We start from the raw sequence: 7,197 nt of genomic DNA, 5'->3' as shown, positions 1-7,197 counted from the left end.
TGAGGGACTGGAGACTACCTCAGTAATGTATGCTTGTAATTACAGTTTAGGTAAGTTGTAATTATGGTTTAGGTAAGTTATAAAGGTAGAAAAAATTAAGTGGTTTATAGGTATATAATAATGAAGTTCAATAATGAACCATTCATTGCAGGTAGACGAGGTCAGAAATGTAACAACCACATCTTTTCTGGATGGATTGCTTTATAAATATTTCTGAGAGTATATCATATCATGGGATGTCTCCACCAAGGTACTCAAAATGCAGAAACTGTCTTCATAAAGAAAAACTGCATGGGCAATCACCCTGGTTTCCCTACAGCTTGCCCTCTAAGACTGAAATTTGCTTAAGGAAAAGTTCAATAAGACGGCAGATTTGGTGTCTGAGTCCCACAGAGCAGGGACTGGGCAGAAAGAGCTCTTCAGCCTCCCACAGCTTCATCTGCCCCACACTGGATACCAGTCATTGCTCCTGTGCCATTTCTGCCTTTTGTGGGGCCACTTTTATGAGGCAGATCAATGGATTGATCCTTGTTGAGAGTAACCGGTCAGACAGATCAATTAACACTCTGAAAGTAAGTAATTTCATAAAATAAAATAAATCAATTTGCACCACCAAATGAACTATTAAAAGCTGATGGGCAATCTCACAGTTTGGGCTTGAAAAAATTGACCTTAAGAGGTCTGAGACTAAATGGCAATGATTTTATTAAATAATAATAAGCAGTTGCTATCTTTTGTTTGCAGTTTAGGAATTCCTTTGGTTCCTGAGAATACAAAACAAGCTTAATAACTAGCCTGGTACCTTTACTATGCTCTACATATACATAAACAATCTGGACTGAATAGGGCACTGTCTAGCTTTATATAACAACCAATAAGAGTAAAAAATAGCTTAATCCTAATGAATAATTTTTGACTACAATAAATTTCTTCTTGTGAAGTTTGCATGACAGATGAAGATCAAATTACTGGTACACATAACAACCTGAGAAGCAAGTAGTCCCATTAAAATATTTTGCCAATGTTCATAAACCAATGCTTCCTAGAACTCCATCCCTGTCAAATAAATAACTTTTTGTTTCCTATTAAATACAGAGAGTACAGGTTACTATGGTGATCGAAAGAACACAGAATAAACTCTGATTCATCGTAATTGCCACATGCTAGAGGAAAAAAATATCCGAACATCATCTTGCAGTTTCAAGCTGGATCTCTGAAAAACATTTTGAGAATATAAAATGATTTGATGAAGTCCAAATAAAACAGGGTGAAGTATCACAAAAAAGAAAATGTTGCAGCAGTGTGCCCCTTCAAATAAAAGTGTTTCAGGTCTGAAACATTTTAAAACTCATAAGCAGAAACCTTAGGTTTTTTGTCCTTTTATTTGAATCAATGAAACATATAGAACAGTGACAACTGCAAAGACCTGTAGAGAAACGCTATGGGCCACGTTGTCATGCACATACATCTTCATCTGGGTCATGGACCTGCCATGTACTTTCAGTGCCCAGTTTTTTTTAATCCCATTTACTCCGTATTTTATATTAAGACAGCTGAAGCATTGATGTCGGGTAGGCACCGAGCAGGGACTGCTTTGATGCTGGAGTTTTGGACAGTTCACTCTTCTGGTAAGAAGGACACCCATGCTTTTACTTGCACTTGTTTGCACCCACTGTTGGCTTTGCATTATGAAGGCTTAAGAAAGTAATGAAGTAACATTTACATCTGCTTTCTCAGTAATCTACGCTTTAATGTATGTAATCAACACACTAGTTTTTCAAATACATACAATGAATTTCACACCATAAAATTAAATGCAATGTTATAGTTATTTCTAGTCATTCCCAGGGTTAGTTTCTAGTAATGAAACACAACTTTGATTAATGTAGAGCTTTATGCAGAACAAGTCAGACCTTCCTGTTGGTGTTCACAGTGCCATTGAAATGGTTTAGGAGCAGGGAAGGCAGCGCTAGAGCTAACATGGCTGGGTGGACCTAGGAAAGAGCCAATTGTTGTTGCATGGCTTTACATTGTATGCCATTTGTTTTAAAATATTTCAGCTTCTTTTAGCCTCAGTACTACATCAGATCTACAAAATATCCACATGAATTAAAACAGAAAGATCACCTAGTAGTTCCTATACTGACCTTCAGAACTCTGCCAAGTCACCAAAATCTCTATTCACATTCATTAAGACCTCAGGAGCAGCTTTGAGATGTGTGTCTGTTTTCCCTACTGTATCCCTTCAGTCTAGTAGGTCATAGTGTCTCTGCCTGCTACCCCTGATAGTTTTTTGAAAGGCATAATAACCCACTGTTTAATTGTAAGGCTATACAGGGGACTTAGTGAAAGTGATTTTAAAAAATTATGGTCCATTGTAAGATACTTCTAACTACTGCCCAATCTGGAGGTTTGGAGGCCCACACAGTTGTTATCTAGCTGGTCCCTTTCTATCAGTTTTACCTCTAGTCTCAAGCATGATCTCCCCACACATTCATGGTAGTGAATTTAAATCACACAAAACTCATGCAGCGTGAAAGTCTTCTACAGTCTTTACAGTTCAAAAGGGCATGCCTGTGGGTTCACAAATATATAAAGTCTTTCCTTCGAAAGGACTAAAAGCAGGAGATTCAAAGGCTAGTAAAACCCTGACCCTGCAGTCACTAGTATACAAATTTGCAGCCGGGGTAGCTCTGCTTCAATAACTGAGAGAGAACTGCAGACTCTCTCTCACATGGTGTCTCTTCCATATATCTAAGGAGGGGGGGAGCAGCCTTTCCTGAATTTCTTAAGGGCTTCAGGACAATGTAAGAATAACGTTGGGATTTCTTTCTCAGAATACATGCTGTAATTCAAACAAAAATCAATTCAGCAAACCACTCTGATTTATGCCTTAGATCAGACTTTATAATCTAGCTGTATAATCTGTGAACCTGGTTATTCAGAAGGTAACAAGTATCCTTGTTATTCTGCACATGTCCATTACAAAGAAGCTCTTATTTCATAGCCTTTAACTAATTGGTGTCACCCTGGTGTCATTCTCTTAACCCATCACTTCTCCCTGCCATGGGTGCCGTTTGTCTTTAAAATGCCATATTAAATATCATCAGCATTTGCAATCTTCTGGACAGAACATTTAAAATCAAAATAGTTGTGGCAAATATATATAGACACTAAAATGGAACTTATTCAATGAAAATCTATATAGATGAACAATTACTGCAGTACCAGCTCTTCTCTAACCCAAATGTCATTCTACATTATGGCCTGGCTGATATGACTGCACTGCAACTGGGCCATAACCTCTAAAAGCACCATTCATTTCAACTGCACCTTTATTAAAAGAAAATCCAATGAATTCCCCAAAACTTAGATGCCCACTAACAGCTTTTAATAAAGGGCTCTGTATTTTTATGTGTATGACTAATATCTTTGTATGACTAATAACTTCTGTGGCAACAGTATAATCATTCCTGCTAACTGTGGTTTTTGAGTTGAACAAACACCTGGATAATGGGGACCTGAAGAACTGCTAGGACTAAATCTCCTCTTGTGGCTCATGAGCATCAGCCTTTTATGGGATGAATATGGCCCAAACTCATGTAGATACAAATGCCTGTGTAATGCTCTGGCTGTGCCTCCCTAAGCTCTATTCTGCTTAAATATTTATGCCTTCCTATTTTTACCTGGCACAATCATGGAAAGCAAATGTAGTAAGAATATGAACATGCTGACAAATAACTCAGTCTTCATCTCAGAAAGCAATCTAGTAATTTTTCCCATGTGACTCCAACATTAATAAAAGTTCAGGCAATCAACTGTCACTTGTACCAAACTGTAGACAGAATATATACTTAAAACCCTGGGTTAAATTTTAAACCCAGATCTTAGTTTTGCTACTAAGTTTTGTCCTCGGTGAATTTGACCAAGAGATTTGTTCTCTCAACTCTGTTGCTCTAAACAAATATGAGATTTCCCAGCTGTACAAGCAGCAGAGACTACGCACATAAATGATGGGAAGGAAATCAGGCACAATGGTATGTCAGATGCAACGGCCATTAACAAAAATCCTGATCAGTTTGACCACACTGTCTTCAGGGACTGCTGTTATTAATTTCTGTTCTGAATTATGTTCTCCAGTATAAATTATAGGGGAAGAAAATCATAAAGAGTACTCATAAAGAACATTTGATGAGGCAAGTTGGTGCCCTAGTAAGAGATTTCAATAGGAGTGATTTCTTACCTCAGATAAGCTTCAAAGCAAGGGCTGTGCACACTCTTCCAGGTGGAGTAACTGACACTTCTGGAAAGAACAAAAATCTACCGGCTGCTGAGACTTGAGCTCAAGGTGGGTTTACTATGAATGGAGATAAAGGTAGACAGACCAAAGTTTTTAAGCAGACCTGCTCAGCCTTTGTAACTTTCCATGTCAAAGCAGGCACCGGCACAAGTCCAGGATGAAAATGTTTTAACAATGACTATCCATGCAGGAACTTCAGCTTCAAAGTCACACTCACACACAGATAACTGTGAGAATAAAACACAGATGCTGCTGCATCAGACCATGGGGTTTAGCTGCTTTACCCAGAATGCTGGCTGTGTTCAGCATCATACTTCCCTCGGGTGAGGATGAGAAGTACCTACCTCTTGCAGCCCTCCAGCTCCACAGACCATCGGGGAGAGCAGAGGGGCCTAAGAGAGTGTTTACTTCTCCTGCCTCACCATCAGCCTTTCGGTCCAGCCTCGTCCCTTTTCCTAGCTTGAAGATCACAGGCTGCAATTCTGTGCATACTACACTGGCTCAGGAAAGCCTGTAGCACCAAGAAAAAAGGAATGGACTTTTGTGTCCCTGGTCATTCAGTGTTGTTTCTTTGATGCACTTGGAATGGTTGTTATTCTGAAAGGCACCTTTGCTATCTGGCTTTGTGCTGGTGGGACTTCAACTGTTTCACTAGTGTCAGTCTGTTGAGGAGACACGTTTTTAATTTGAGTGGTAGGAATGCCATTTTTGTTCTGCCTTGTTTGTAAGGCACTGGAAACTTTTCTCACACATAAATTTTACTCCTTATTTCCAACGTGATCTCTTTCAGTGAGCACTTGGACTTTTGCCTACCTTATGAATCCAAAATCATGCCCCAAGTTATTGTTAAGGCTTAGAATGGTTTGAAGCAGGAGGTGTTGCACCAATCAGCATCGGCAGTATCCTGAATAGCTCAGGTATAACACAACCCTCACCCGCCCCCCACATCCACCCACCCTTACATCTATTTTTTCTTTGATTGTTCTGTACCAAACATGTTCTTTGGTAGCAAAGGAACATTTTTTTCTTTCCTTTCACCATTCCTTAGGTGCTCGAGCCTCTATTCATCAGGAACTCGGTAGATGCTATCAAGCTTCTGCACTGCATATAGATGCATAAGCCAGCAGTTTCCTAGAAACCAGAAGACCTGAAGCATAGATGATTCAAGAATGTTTGCCCTAGTCCACTCTTTTTACCTATTAACACCCACACATGAACATTATAATAAAGCGCCTTTCCTGGCATACCAGGTAGCTGAGATATGGCCACATAGCACACTTGCTACTCTGCAGCCAGTGTCCCAGAGTAAACCCAAAGAGTTCATTTGTCTTTCCCACGTTCCCCACAGTGTGTGTCCCACAGAGCACACCAAAGGGGCATCTTCACGGAGCAGTTGATATACTTTAAGCTTACTCCTTAGCACTGTAGCAGAATGAATGCACTTAGGCAAGGTTTTTTTTGGAGTGTCCTGCAGCCTGATTTTTGTGCCTCGCAAATGCATGGAGTATTTAGCCAAGTAAAGCAGAAAAATGTCTGGTTTGATTTTTTTTCAAAGCAACTCTCCTGACACCAAAACACATGTAGAAAACTGGCTTGAAATACCTAGATGGTTTGAACCTAGCCCTTTCACCCCACTACTAACATTTGAAAAGAACAAAATCAACCTCTTTTCCCTTCTGACACACAAATAACTGTTGTTGTATTTCACTTTGTCATTATCAAGAATGAACGTTAATTCTCTAAAATGTAATTTAAATCCAATTAGAGAGAAATGCTATTAAAAATGCTACTAAAAATGATGCAAGGTCCAATTTTACATTGCCAATTTAAAAATGCTTAAATAAAAAAGAACATGCAAGTGCAAAATATGCAAGCACACCCAAATAAATTACATTTTAACAGTGGAACTAAGAATATTCCTATTTCATTTTTAACTTTAATTCACTAAGGGTGAATTTCACCATGAGTAAAACATTCTGCAATCATGATGTTTTGTATTAAACTCCAGTAAAAACCTTCTTCCTGCTCTGTAGCAACTGATGTTGACGCAGAAGGAGGAAGAAAAGTAACAGTTAGTTTCTGGAGTGATCTCTGTATATGGAGAGCTGCATTTAATTAATTGGAAGCTCATTTATTACTGAGATCCTATAACACTTCAGATAGGATTATAGGGAACATACCAATAAACACTCTATTGTGCCTGAAGCAGGAAATAATTAGCTATCGGTTTGCTTCAGTTTTGACCAAAATAAAGAAAAGCAGTCCTTGTAGAAGCAGAATCTGAATTTCTACTTCAAAACACCATTATATGCTTCATAAAAACTGAAAAAAAAGAGAAGTGGGTGGGCTCAGAACTAGAGAACTCCTTAAACTGTGCATGAACAGACTTTTGTTGTTGATTCATTGCAACTTCTTAACCAGATGATCTGAACAGGGTGTCTGCAGCTCAGCTGTGTATGATTGCAAGGTGCTAACAGGTCCTGAAGAGGTGGACCTCTTTGGTGGAGCCCCTGAGGGCAGGGAAGCAGCCATCTCAACCTCCTCTTTTATCCTGGATGGCATGGACTGAGAGACATTTTGACTCTGTTTTCCCAAACTCCTTGACAAATAGCTCAGAAGTCATCACTGAGCAGGGATGTACCACAAAAGTGCCAGTTCAGCTGGCACTTCAGTACCTTCTGCCTGGTACTAAAGGCAAGCCTCAGACTGTGAGTGTCAGGCTAGTTCCAGCCTTGCGCTGCTTCTCTTAGGCAAGACAGTAGAATAATAACCAGGATTATTTTTAATGAAGACTGGGCAGGAGATGACTCAACCACCATAAAGTCTATGATATATGTGACATCAAGGAAAGTAATCTATATGAAGATGTTCATTTTATATGCCATTGTCACATATCT

The sequence above is a fragment of the Phalacrocorax carbo genome, chromosome 11, assembly GCF_963921805.1.
Source record: "Phalacrocorax carbo chromosome 11, bPhaCar2.1, whole genome shotgun sequence".
Taxonomy (NCBI): Eukaryota; Metazoa; Chordata; class Aves; order Suliformes; family Phalacrocoracidae; genus Phalacrocorax; species Phalacrocorax carbo.
Note: the sequence above shows the minus strand (reverse complement) of the source record.